We start from the raw sequence: 14656 nt of genomic DNA on the forward strand, positions 1-14656 counted from the left end.
TGGAATATTACTCAGCCGTAAAAAAAAGAATGAAAGAATGCCATTTGCAGGAACATGGATGGACCTAGAGATTGTCATACGAAGTGAAGTAAGTCAGGAAGAGAAAGACAAATCCCATATGATATCACTTATATGTGGAATCCAAAATATGACACAAATGAACATATCTACAAAACAAAAACAGACTCACAGACATAGAGAACAGACTAGTGGTTGCTAAGGGGAACAGAGGCTCGGGGAGGGAAGGACTGAGAGTTTGGGATTAGCAGATGCAAACTAGTATGTATAGGATGGATAAACAACAAGGTCCTACTGTATAGCAAGGAAACTATATTCAATACCCTGTGATAAACCATAATGGAAAAGAATGCGAAAGACTATATATATATGTATAACTGAGTCACTTTGCTGTACGGCAGAAATTAACACAACATTGTAAATCAACTATACTTCAATAAAATTTTAAAAAATGAAAAAAGAAACAGGGCTTCAAACCTTTGGACAAAAAAAGCAGGAACCTGAATCTGCTCTGTGGACCCCAGCAGGCCTGCTGGACAAGAAGAATGGATTCAGCCAGACCTCCAGATGCCACTGATAGTTCTGTGAGCACAAGTGAGGACACAGCTGCGAATGGGGCCCAGGCCAGGACAGGAGCTGGAGGCTCACCTGGGGACACCAGTGGGTCACACAAATTCCATCAGGCTGGGTCAGAAGTTCCTGTGCTGAACTGGGACACTGATTCCAGATTCAAGGGAGGTGTGGCGGAGGCCTGAGTCAGAACCTTGATGACAGCTGGGGGAGGGCATGGTTTGGGGCACATGTTAAGGATGGAGATTAGTGAGGTGGGGGAATAGGGAGCCAGAAATAGCCACAGAGTTGTGAAGACTGGGAAACAGGGATGAGAATGGGGATGGGAGTTGACTACCTGCTAGGGTTATTGCTAAAGCTTCTGAGTGAGCTTGAGCTGTGATGAGGGTCAGGGGTGGGGCTGAGGAAAGATCTAGGGGAGACTGGGTCACTGGGGAAGACAAGGTGATGGGAGGGAGGAGGAGGGCAGGGCAGGAGGACAAAGACCAAGAGGGCAAACCCCAGGTCCGTACAGATGGACACTCAACAGGTGAGGGTGTCAGAGCCAGGAGAGTTCATGATTAGCCCCCAAATAGAGGTCTGCGGGACAGAGGGGCAGGGCAGACGACGGTGGGGTGCGGACATGGGGAGAGGTCAAGAACTCCTGATCTCCTCGGTGGGTTGGAGGGCTGCTCTGAGACCTGCTCGGAAGAAGGCTTGGCTCTCGTCACCAGCTGAGCTCACTGAAGCTGTTGACCCTATTTAACACACTGCTGTCCAATCCAAGCAACATCGGAGCGTCGTCTTAAAACTCGGGTCTAAAACATTCTGTTCCGACCTGGCAGAGCGCAGGCCCCAGGGGCGGCCCCGGGTGGCCACCCAGCCGGCGGCCCCGCCCCTCGCGGCCTCCGGGTCCAAGCGGGCGCCCAGTCTCCGCCTAGTCGGTGGCGACGGAACAGGCAGTGCGAGATCCGCTTTGGAGCCTCAGGCACGTTCCCGCCGGCTCAGCGCCAGAAGGCGGCGCTGCGAGCGGACAGAGCGGAAAACTTGACCCTGGCCCGGCCCCGGGGAAGAGCGCGCGGGGCCGGGGAACGTGTCCCGGCTCACTCTCCGGCTCTCGTGGTGGGGAGTCTGGGCGGCTGGCGGGCGTGAGGCCAGAGTCACGAGTAAGGGGCCGCAGCGCGGAAAGCTCGCGGAGCGCACAGGGTCCTGTCACCCGCCCGGGTTATGGGCCCCTGTGGCCAGATCCCGGAGGGGGACCTGGATCTGCGCGGCGCACGGGAGTCACACCAGGCCGCGGCGGGGCGCGACAGCTGGGAGGTTGCTCGGTGCTCCCTGCCCAGCGCCTCCCACCAGCCTGAAGCTATGTAGGAGGGAGTAATTTGTACTCCAAAGAGGGGTTTTGCTGGTCCACTGGCGAGGCAGAACCGGTGCCTGCTGTAGCCACATCCCCACCGCCTGCGCGCCCACCTGGAGGTGCAAAGACACCCTGATTGTTACAGAAACATTTGTGTTGGAGCACTAACCCGAGCCCACAGCGCGGAGTGAGGCAGGTTCTTCCGCCAGGCGTGTACACACGCGTAACACGGTATAAAATGTGTCGTTTTTTTAAGCGCGTTACCTGAACCCAGGACTGTGCAAGGCGCATGGGTAACCCAGATTTGGATGTTTGCAGCCTATCTTTCCTCCCTGTGTCACTCTTGAAGCAGGACTTAGCAATTCCTCTCACCCCTCTCCAAAAAAATCCACTTACACAAGAGCTTTAGTAAATCTTGTAGGGTTTTTTTTGACGGCTTACAGGGGAGACCAAGCAAAGAGGGGATTTTATACATACAGCACAGGGTGCAGCATTTCATTCCGTTAGACATCTCTTCCCTTAGTTGCCTTTTTGGCTGTTCCTCATCCACCCTTTCTTGAGAGGCCTCTGAATCTTGCCCAACCCCAGGCACTCCCTCCAAGATCTTCCTCTGGGCTTCTGCATCTCTCCCCTTTCCTCCGGCAGAGAATAGCTGGGTAATGCCTTCCTTAACTGCTCATGGGAACACATGCTTTCAACCACACCAGACAACCTGCTCAACCAAGACCCTCTCATCACCAGCATTCACGCTCTGCAGAGATCAGCAACAGTTTTTATTTCTGAAACACATGTCTTCTCTCATCCAGTTGTTCCAAAAATCCACATGGGGTTGTTCCCATTCTACAGATAAGGAAACTGAGGCTTAGGAAGATTAAATAACTTCCTCAATAGCACATGTAATAAAAGCTGAACCAGGACTTCCCTGGTGGCACAGTGGTTAAGAATCTGGCTGCCAATGCAGGAGACACAGCTCAGAAATCTGTGCATCTTCATCTTTTGTGTTTGGGGCAGTTTAAGGCTCAATTGGGAAAAGAAAAGAGTAAAATGTATATTATTTTATGAACCCTCAGAGGGAAGCTGACCTGACCTTAGATGCCACACTGATTTCTGAAGGATCTGGGGACACGCTGATGCAATATTTGAGATAATGTAAGTGAAAATACTTTGCAAATTAAAAAATAAAATGTAACCATGAAGTTCTATTCACATACTGTCCATGATTTCAGCAGCAGTATCTTCATCTGATACCATGGGACTCTCAAAATCAGTGTTAATGCTATGATGTAAACTTAGGTTAAGTCATATTCTCCTAAGACCTTGTGTTAAAATTCAGGTTTTTATTTCCCTCACTGATTTTCATTTTGAATAATTTCTTACTGAATTTTAAAATTCTGTTAGGAAGAATAATATTAAGAATAGCTAACACACAGTACTGACCCCGTGCCAGGCACTGTTCTAAGTGCTTTATACATAGTAACTCATTTAATGCTCATAACAACCCTATAAGGTAAGAGGTACTACTCCTGCTTTACAGAGCAGGAAGCTGAGGCACACACAGGTTACTCACCCAGAAACATACAACCAGTAAGTGGCAGAGCTCCTATCCGCGGTGTCAAGCACCATCCTGCTCTTTGTGGCAGAATGCCCTCTCCTCCTTTCTGCATCCAGCCCATCTGCAGATACTGTTCTCCTTTGGTACAAAACCAGACCCCAGAGGGAGCTCAATGGTCTTTCAACTCCTAAAGCACGTTGTCACTTCCACTCATCTGGCTCTTTTCTTATGATGCCTCGTTTTGTTAGGTATGTCTACATATAAATGTGTCAGCTCTCCCCACCTAGTTCTGAGGACCAAAAAAAGGCTCTGAAACGTCCTTACATCTCCCCTCCATGCCTACGACATCAAGCACAGTGCCTTCATAGTAGATGCTTAAGAAATTCATTCATCTGGTCTACACAAATTTGAGTGTCTACTCAAATTTGACAGAAATATGACAGAAACTCTGTAAGGCAGTGGAGATTGATAGGTAAGAAGACTTGGTTCCAGTTGTTGATTGATTACTACTTTCTCAAGCACAGTGTGTACTTAAAAATGAAGACAATAAACCTGTGCGCCACAACTACAGACCCTGCGCTCTAGGGCCCCATGAGCCACAACTACTGAGACCACGCGCCTAGAGCCCATGCTCCGCAACAAAGAGAAGCCACCACAATGAGAAGCCCGCGCGCCACAACGAAGAGTAGCCCTTGCTCACCGCAATTAGAGAAAAGCCCAAGTGCAGCCACAAAGACCCAGCACAGCCAAAAATAAATAAATAAATAAATTTATTTTTAAAAAAGCTGAACCAGCCTTCAAACCAAGGCCGTCAAGCTCCTTCTCCTGTCACAAGCAGCCTCTTAGAGGGGCAGTTTAAATAGCCACATCTGATGTGATGTCTTTTGGTGCATCTATGAGTATTTGTCATGGAATTGTTGCATGTGTGATGTCCCTTGCATCATTCTGTGGTTCTTTGATATGTGGACTTGAAGCAACATTTCTCAGATATAGAAATTACATCAGAAAGTTAAACTGGGTGACTTAACTATCTGTATTTATATTATTATTATTCAAATACAAATGTAGCTGAGATACACGGCCCCATTTAATCCTCACAACTCCCTACAAGGTTGGGACGGTGGTAAAGTGATTCCACCTCCTCCAGTGTGAATTCCTTTATAGAAAATTCTGTTGCCTCCAAGTTTAACAGTCTCTTCTGGTGCTAAGGATGAATACCTGAATGAACATGATGTCCTATACAGTAGCTATTATCCACATTTAGCTGTCGAGCCCTTGAAACATGGCTAGTGTGACTGAGGAACCACATTTTAAATTTCATTTTATTGTATTTAATTTACAGTTAAAAACTGATACTTGATACAACTCTTGGAGAAATTTTAAGCATCTTTGGAGCAACTTAGATATGTGAATCTACTTTTTCAACTGTACCTTTTATAAAATCTAAATACAGATTAAGTATTTGTGATGAAAATTTAGTATCCAAATTGAGATGTGATGGCAAAATACACACAGAATTTTGAAGACTTATGAAAAAAGAATGTAAATAGCTCATTAATAAGTTGATGTTGATTACATATTGAAATGAAAATGTTTTGGATATATTGGGTTAAATAAAATATATTAATAAAGTAAAAAAAATTCTGACATATAGTACTTTAAAATAAAATGTCTTTCCCACAATGCCACAGATATCAGATTAATTATTAATACTATATATAAATGCTATATAAATGCTACATGTATATACTACTATAAATACTATATAAATACTTACATGGTAATATCCATGTACCAGACATTGCTCTAAACACTTTACATATTCACTCATTTAATAATTACAACAACCCTGTAAGATAGGTCCTATTATTTTTCCAAAGATATTTTTAACTTGAAGTTTAATTTACATAAAATACAACACACAAAATTTAAAGTACAATTATATGACTTTTGACTAATGTATATACTCATGTAACCTTCACCTCAATCAAGCTATAGAACATTTCCATCACTCCAGAAAGTTCCCTCTGCCCTTCTCAGTCTTTACCATCCAAAGAAACCACTGCTCTGATTCCTTAGACCATAGATCCACTTTGCTTTTTCTAGAAACTTCCTATAAATGGAATCATAGAGTCTGGCTTGTTTAGTATAATCCTTTTGAGATTCGCTCATGCTGAACCATGTATCAGTAGTTGTTCCTTTTATTGCTGAGTAGTATTCTATTGCATGAATACATTACAATGTGTTTCCAGTTTACTCGCTGATGGACGTTCGAGTTGTTTCTAGTCTTTGGCTATTGTGAATTAAGCTGCTATGAACATTTGTAGACAAGTGTTTCAGTGAACGCAGATTTTAGTTTCTCTTGGGTAAATACTTAGGAGTTGAATAGAGTAAGTGTATATTTAACTTTATAGGAAACTACCCAATAGTTTTCTAAAGGTTGTAAAGTTTGATATTACTATAAAAAAACAGGAAACTGAGTCCCAGCCAGATTAATTAATTGACCCCAAATAGCTTGCCCGAGCATATGTGTTCTAGAGTTTCTCTAGTGGGAAATGAATTAGAAAAAGGGAACCCTGGGGCTGGGAAAAGAAAAGGTTGTGAAGTGGGAGGGAAGAGGGTGCTAAAACCTGGGGATCCAGCCCTGAGCGCCCTCTTTCTGCCCTGGCGGAGGGGCCGTGTGCGGCCAGGGGACTGGGTTTTCCAGGCTGAGCCCTGAGGATCCAGCCTGGAGGGTGGCAGATGACATCCTTCTCACCACACTTCTCTGCCCCCCTGGCTCGCTACTGCTCGCCCAGACTCCCCCACCAGGAAGCAGCGGGCGGGCAGGGCTGTAAGCTGCCCTTTACACCCGGACTCCGGAGACGCACGAGGCTAGGACGCTTTGCCTAGGACGATTCTCTGCGGATCCTGAGGGCGGGACCCACTCCCTCCACCAAAGGTAGAGGGCGGGTTTCCACCTCTTGGAGGGGATCCGGGAGCCCCCTCCGCCCGTGGCGGGAGTATTTCAGACTTGGCTGCCTCTGCCACCGCCAAACCCAGCGGTCAGCACAGCACTTGCTGGACTCTTCATGTCTTTTTCTCTTTGCTCTACTAAGTGATTTTTCAGGAAGCAGCTCACACGGAGGAGTGAGATCACATTTATATCGTAAAATCAAACATCTCATCTGAATTATCTTTTGGCTGGAAAGACACCAACTTGCAGATTCTAACAATAGAGTTGTCGACATTGAAACAGGAGCGGAGGAAATAGATTTTTTATTATAGCGAGGAAATAGATTTTTAAATGTTGGCATTTGATATAGACAGCCATTTGAACCAGAAAATACCATCCAACATACAATAGGTAATTGAACAGAAAGCAAACACATTTTCATCAGTGAGATGGAGACTGCCCTTATTTTTAACCTGAAGATACACACTGAGGAGGCCAAATTTACCTGGCAACTTTCTACCTCACTTGTCCTTTCACTCTAATATTTTGATTTACTTGAAAGGAAGAAGTGGAAACGCATAACAGGTGCTCATGATGAAAAAAGATGAAAGTCAGAGGCCTAATCAATGGACAAGTTGTCCTCAGACCCTGGACGGATGCCTAGGTTAGACCCTGCAGAGGCTCCAGAAGAGGCGAGGGCCGTGGGTTTCACTGGAGAGACAAGATTTGAGCAGAAGAAGCAATCAGTGAGCCATACAAGACGGTCTGTACCACACAGTTATGTCACTAGTCATGAAAATTCACATTTTCCTTACACCATCATCATCCCACCAAAGTTGAATTAAAAGTTCACTGAGATCTCATTACTTCTAAAAATTTAACTTATTGCATAGACAATACATTAACAAGGCTAAAACATCAGGAGAAATTTGAAACATTTTCACAAAAGTCTCCCTTCTATGGCATCTCTTAGCCACCGGTTCCCATCTGTTCTCCTCCATTGTTATTAGTCTGAGTTTCTTTATGTGCCAATAAGCACATAGGAATAATCTCTCTTTTACACAGTGTAGCATACAGCTTACACTGGTCTGCATCTTGCTTTTCCCCCTTAATATATAGGTTGAGGATCTTTCTATATCAGCTCACAGAGAGCTTTCTCATTAAAAAAATTTTTTTTCATAATATGAGAGTGTTTCACTCTATGAATGAGCCATAAATTAATTATCCAGTCCTCTTATCTATGAACATTTAAGTTGTTTCCAACATTTTTGCTATTACAAACAATAATGCAATGAATAACCTAGTATACATGTCACTATGCACATAAGTTATATCTCTAAGGTAAATTCCTAGAAGTAGAATTGCTGGGTGGAACGTTACATGCATTTTCAGTTTTGAGAGATATTGTCAAGTTGCTCTCTGCAGAGGTTGTCCCACATTATCCTCCTAATTTTCTCCACACCCTCACCTACAGCGTGTGTTATCATAAGTTTAAAAGTCTTAGTGAAATATGTTTTCAGTGTAGTTTTAATCTACCCTTATTTGATGAATGAGATTGAACATCTTATCATACATTTAAGGCCCACTGTATTTCTTTTCTCTGTGTGGTCTTTTATATTCTTTGCTCATATTTCTATTGGGTTATTAGTGGGGTTTTGTTTTTGTTTTATTTCTAAGAGTTCTTTGTATAAGAGGAAAACTCGCTTTTAACAATGCAAGTTGCAAAAATTTCCCCAAATTTTACATTGTTTTATGACTTTGCTTATAGTATTTTTGCCATGTGGGGATATTTTCTTTTCAATGTGGTTAAATATATCAACCTTTTTGGTGTGTGTGGCTGCTGGAATTTAGTTATAGATAAAAATATTTTCCCACTTTAGGACAGGAGCTTATTAAAACAGCTCAACATATTATATTTTTATAAGACTATTTACAACAAGGCATTTATTACATAAAATTGATCCCCTCCCCTGCCCCACGTTAGTACATTAGATAAATAAGAATGATATGATCAAAAGTGACTACTATTTAAAATAGAAAATGTCTGTATTCAGATATTTTTAGACATTTTTATTTATTATAGTCTAGTCATATATAGAACAGAAATTTAGTACCTTAACTGTCACATTCAGAGCTGGAGAGCAGATTCAAAACTAAAGACAATGAGAAGACCTTAATTTAGGGTACATTTTCAAAAAATAATAATAAATTAAATTTTAAAAATAAGTAAAAAGGGAATTCCCTGGTGGTCCAGTGGTTAGGACTGTGCGCTTGCACTGCCGAGGGCCCAGATTCAGTCCCTGGTTGGGGAACTAAGATCCCACAAGCCACGCAGCCTGGCCAAAAAAATAAAAATAAAAAAAAATTTTTTAGTTAAAAAATAGGGTACATTTTCACATCAAAGAAAGAGTGTCCATGAAGGGGATTGATGCCTATAATATATACAAAAGTATTAAAATAAATATTTTAGAACAGAATACTCAGGTAAGGCACAGTCATAACAAACTCTGGATCCACCTTAATCCATCAAAAATCAATATCTACTTAGCAGGGGCCTGCCGTGGCAAGGCACTGCCAGGTCCTGTGGGGAATATAAAGAGATTGAGAGGCATTGTTCATGTTTACCCTTCAAAGTTTCACATTATTTTTCACATATGTATATGATCATTTAGGTATTAAGGCATCTTTCTAAGGTATTTAGCTGGCAAGTCATCCAGAAACTTTGGCCAAAAGAGAACAAACATGAGTAACCATGTGATTTTTGTTACTAAAATTAAAAAAAGAAAACAGTTGACATTTCACTTCTTCTTTATCAACCTGAAGGGCCACGAGAAGGAGACCAGACCGCTGCCTCCCTCACATTGATTTATCTTGCCCTCTCTCTGTATCTGCCCCCCACAATGGAGTGAATAGAGGTGAAGGTTGGTCATCTTGCCACTCTCTATAGCCAACTCTTTCCATCCTAGGGGTACAGTTTTATGACCATTGCCTTTGATGCGATAGTGTAGTATCCCTATAAAACATAAATGATTACACAGTCTTTTATTATTTCTATTATTTTATGCCATGCATTTTAAGTGTTATTTAATGTGTTTTGGGGGCAGTGATAATGGGTAAAGATTTGTGAAGTCTGAAAATACATCTAGATTATTTTGCATGCATTTTTGCAGCCTTATGGAAATAATTACCATTTAGAAGATAGCAGAGATAGAGAGCTATAGACCAGACTTCATGCTCCTCTTTCATAGTGTAATATATTTCTAGAAAGGGGCTTCCCATCCTGGATCTGTATTTCCAGCTCCCCTTATGGGAGGGACCACGTGCTAAATTTGCATTGGTAGAATATGAACAGAAGTCATTTTATACCATTTTCAGGCCAGGTTTAAGAAATGTGGGTGCCTTCTCCAAGTTCTTTCTTTGCTGATTGGCTGCAGGGAGTGACAAGGCCCTGGGAGATGGCAGAGCCACGTGAGGGAAGGAATCACCAGAGGAAAGACAGGTACCCACTGAGCAGGAACGTTAACACCAGACTGTTTTATGAGGAAGAAATAAACTTCTGTTGTGTTAAACCTCCGAGATGTTGGGATTTATGTGTTACAGCAGCTAGTGTTACCCTAAATAAAACAAAAATCCTTTCATTATAAGTTGCGTTTTTTTTGTAATGTAACTCCAGTATGGAATCTATTTCGGCTATGTAAGTTTGGTCCCTCTGTCCTTATGGAGGTTATAATTTAGTTGACTGTTCTGTCTTTAGCCATGTTCTCATTTAGTGACCTCAATGAACAATACAGGGTCTAAAAAGAAATTTGCAGACAGACGCAAAGCTGAAAGGGATAGCATGATGTTCAATGAAAGAATCAAGATCAAAAAGTTATCTAGATTGATCAAAAGGAACAAGATGAAATTTAGGCATGCATTAAAATGATATACTTTCATAGACAGTGGTTTGAAACAGTTGTAATGATTCAGACATTATTATGAATCGGGATAGGGAACGTTTGATAAGTAATGGAAGAATAAAGGGATCATTTCTATCATGTGTAAGGAAAAAGCAGCTCTTGTGAGATGCAGCTTACTCTCCAGTTACCTGAATAAAAAATCTGGGCCAGAATGTTTTAAATTGTCATCTATGTACTTTAAGTGTATATGGCTCAGACATAGAGACTTCCCTCCACTTGGAAGACCTTGTTGACTTGAAAAACAACAACAAAACACACATCAGAAAGACTGGATTCAAAAGATTAAAACCTACAGTTTTTAAAATTCATTAGAACTCACGTTTGTAAGAAAGAGGAGAACTCATTCTAAGTCAGACTCTGTCTAGGTGTCTAGGGGAAATGGAATAGAGTTCCGTGTGAAATTACCATAACAATAATCACTCATCTTTATAGTGCTCTAGAGCAGGGATCCCCAACCCTTGGGGACTGGTACCAGTCCGAGGCCTGTTAGGAACCAGGCCCCACAGCAGGAGCGAAGCTTCATCTGCCGCTCCCCATTGCTCGCATTACCACCTGAACCATTCCCCCCATGCCCGCCTCCCAATCCGTGGAAAAATTGTCTTCCACGAAACCAGTCCCTGGTGCCGAAAAGGTTGGGGACCGCTGCTCTAGAGCAGTTCTGTCCAGTAGAAATATAATGTGAGTCACATATGTAATTTTAATTTTTTTAGCAGCCACATTAAAAAAGTAATAGAAACAGGTGAAATTAATTTTAGTGTTAGATCTTATTTAACTGGTCATTTCCACATATATTCCACATGCAAAATTATTAATGAGATATTTTGCATTCTTTTTTTCAGACAAAGTATTCAAAATCCAGTGTATATGTTACACTAGCAGCACATCTCAGTTCAGACCAGCCACATTCCAAGTGTTAGTAGCCCCATGTGGCTAGTCGCTGCTGTATTAGCACAATTCTGAAGAGTTCATTGTCTTGTTTAATCTTCACAGAAACCCTCCACCATAGGTATTATTATTCACATTTTACAGATAATAAAACTTTTACAGAAGTGAAGTAATTACCCCAAGACACCCAGCCATAAGGGAAGATTCACTTTCTGATGGGCAGCGTATCTCAGGGTTAAGTGGGCCAGTGTGAAGTCAAACCGTACTCTGGCTTCAAATCCTGGCTCTGACATTTTCTTAGCTGTGTTACCTCAGGCACATTTCTTTCAACATGTGATTTCATTAATCGAAACCTGGTGATAATAAGAACCCTCATAGGCAATTGTGGGATTAAATGAGATAATGCCTGCAAGGTCCTCAGCACAGCACCCACCCATAGCAAGTGCTCCCTGGAAGTTAATGGTTATCACCTTGACAACAAGCCCAGTGCTCCTCCCACCTTCCCACACTGCTTCCCAGGAGCCTCATCTCCATTCACCTAGGGTTCATTCTCCATGTGTGCCTTTTACCAGGAACCAGGGAACCGATTGTTGGTTCTGACTCCAAGACCAGACTCATCCCAATACATCACAGCTGCTTTGTTGTCACTTTTTTGGTCAAACATATTGTCATCTTCCAACAGCACAGGGTGTGATGACTTGACAAACCACAAAGTAAATCCGGAAATGTTGAAAGGCAGCCACGGAGTCCCATTCTGAGACCCCTCCAAAGCGCCCCCTCACAACGGCGGGCATTGTAGGAATACCCGTCACTTGGTTCTGGGACTGTTCCACCCCTCTTCATGCCCTTTGCAATCTGCACAGCTGAAGGGAGGAGATAGAATGTCTCTAGGCAGGAGCTAGGGCGTTCTCACAGCCTCCTCCCTGCCTGGCACCAGTATCCCCACTTATCTGCAGTGTCGTAACATGACCCCTTCCCCCAGAGCCAGGTTGAACTTCCCGCAAGCCAGTAACAGAGTGTTTTTTACCACCTTGAACGAAATACTTTAATAAAATATGGGGTTGGAGTATTGAACCCACAAGTAGTAATATGGTGGCACTCACACATGCAATGCACGCTGGTTAGTGACTGCCCCCCAAAGTGCTTTCTTTGCTGTCACAGAGCAATGGTTTTATCGAAGACGGGCTCTCAAAAGATTGACACATAATGAAGTGAATCTTAGTTCATTCACTCATTCAACAGATATTTATTGAGCCCCTACCACAGACCAGGTGTCATGCAGGGCGCTGGGGATGCGATGGTGGGCAAAAAAGACAGAATTACCGCCTTCAATGAACTTATCTTCTAGAGGGGGATGTAGATAGAAATCAAATATAGAATTACAAACTGTAGTAAGAGCTGGAGGAGAGGGAGCAAACCGCAGAGAGATCTGATCTGGTCTGCAGGTCAGAGGAGGCTGCCCTGAGAAAGTAAGGACTGAGCTGAGGAGGCTTAGACTATGTGAGAGCCTGAGGGGATGGGGGAGGTATCTTGGCAGAGGGGAAAGTGTAGCAAGGATTATGCTGGGGTCATCTTAGGTCTAGGATAATGGAGCTGGCTATCAAGAACCTCTTATATATATATATATATAGTTGTTTTTGTTTTTGTTTTGCGGTACACGGGCCTCTCACTGTTGTGGCCTCTCCCGTTGCGGAGCACAGGCTCCGGATGCGCAGGCTCAGCGGCCACGGCTCACGGGCCCAGCCGCTCCGCGGCATATGGGATCCTCCCAGACCGGGGCACGAACCCGCGTCCCCTGCACTGGCAGGTGGACTCCCAACCACTGCGCCACCAGGGAAGCCCAAGAACCTCTTTTATACAAAGGCCCGCTGTGTATCCTGCGGAAATGGCAGAGGGATTTGGGGGTTCAAGGTTGGACTCCAGAGGTTCCAAAATCATCTCTCCTACGGAATTCCCTGGTGATTCAGTGGTTAGAACTCCACACTTCCACTGCAGGGGGCTGGGGTTCGATCCCTGGTCCGAGAACTAAAATCCTGCAAGCCACACAGCGTGGCCAAACAAAACAAAACAAAACACAAAATCAACTCTCCTAAATAAGAAAGAGAAAAATGCTGCCCCAAACTTCTGAAAGAAGCAAACTGGGTGGGCAGGTATGAGAGGGTTAGGCCACTTGTACACACCATCCCAGGGCAGTAGCTGGTGTCCCACTCACAGGCCAGACGGTTCAGGGTTTGCCCAGACTTGAGAAAGCTGAGCGTGGTGACAGTGGAGGAAACATCCTCCCACCCCTGCCTTGATGGCAGCAGCAGTTGAATGTCATGAGGGCCAGGGTGGTGGCCCTGGCTTCTTTTTGTCACCAGGTGGCTGGAGCAATAAGGAAATGGCAGCTACAGAATGTAGTAGGGTGGGAGAGGCAAGCACAGCGGGGGCAGCTTCAGCTGACCTGAAGAGGGTGGATCAGGGGTGCTGGGATCTCACCCAATGATGTCAATGTATTGGGAGCTTGTCACGAGAGATCATTGCATTTTTAATGCCCATGACTGACCTCCAGGTTGTCAAGTTGTGAGAACATAATGATAAAGCTCAAAAAATATCCAGACTTGGGAGGTGTGTTCCTCTTCTCCCCCCCTTCTCTCTTTCTCTTCTCTTCTTTTCCCTTTGCTTCTCTTTTCTTCCTCCTTCTTCTTTTTGTTAGGGAAAAACCATGAGTTTTGGACATGTTGAGTTGGAAGTACCTTTGAGACATCCAAGTAGTGATGTTAATTACCAGCTGGACATGTAACTCTGTAACTTAGAGGGCGAGACCTGGGCTAGAGATCTGTGTGTGAGCTCATTGACATACATGGTACTTGAAACACTGGGCATGAATGCATGGCTGGGGGAGAAAGCAAGAGAGAAAGGGGCCCAGGAAAGGTCTTGAAGAGCCTCAACATGCAATGACTGAATGAAGATAAGTCCACAAAGCAGCCAGAGCAGTAGGGTCAGAGAGTGAGGAGGGACACCAGTAGAGGGGGTTGTCCAGAAATCTAAGGGAGGAGTGTGTTTCAGGAAAGAGTGTGGTCCACAGGGTTGAATACTCCTGGGAGGTCAGGAATGGAGCCTGAAGATGCCCACTGGATCTAGTGAGTCAGAGGTCATTGGTGATCTTGGGGAAAGATGTTTCTATGGAGTTATGGGCGCTGGAGTTTAGGAATAAATAGGAAGTTCGGAAATGGAGACAACAGGTGTAAACAACTCTTTCTAGAAGCTTGATTATTCTGTTAGAGCGTGCAGTTGTGACGTTGAAATCTGTGCATTAGGATTCACTGAAGGAGGTACCATATTTCAGTGGAAAGAGAGTCATCATTTGTCCATGGGAAATCACATACTAACAGAATTGGCGCCCCCCCCCCCCCCCCTAA

The sequence above is a fragment of the Neophocaena asiaeorientalis genome, unplaced genomic scaffold (assembly GCF_003031525.2).
Source record: "Neophocaena asiaeorientalis asiaeorientalis breed wild unplaced genomic scaffold, Neophocaena_asiaeorientalis_V1.1 scaffold119, whole genome shotgun sequence".
Taxonomy (NCBI): domain Eukaryota; kingdom Metazoa; phylum Chordata; class Mammalia; order Artiodactyla; family Phocoenidae; genus Neophocaena; species Neophocaena asiaeorientalis.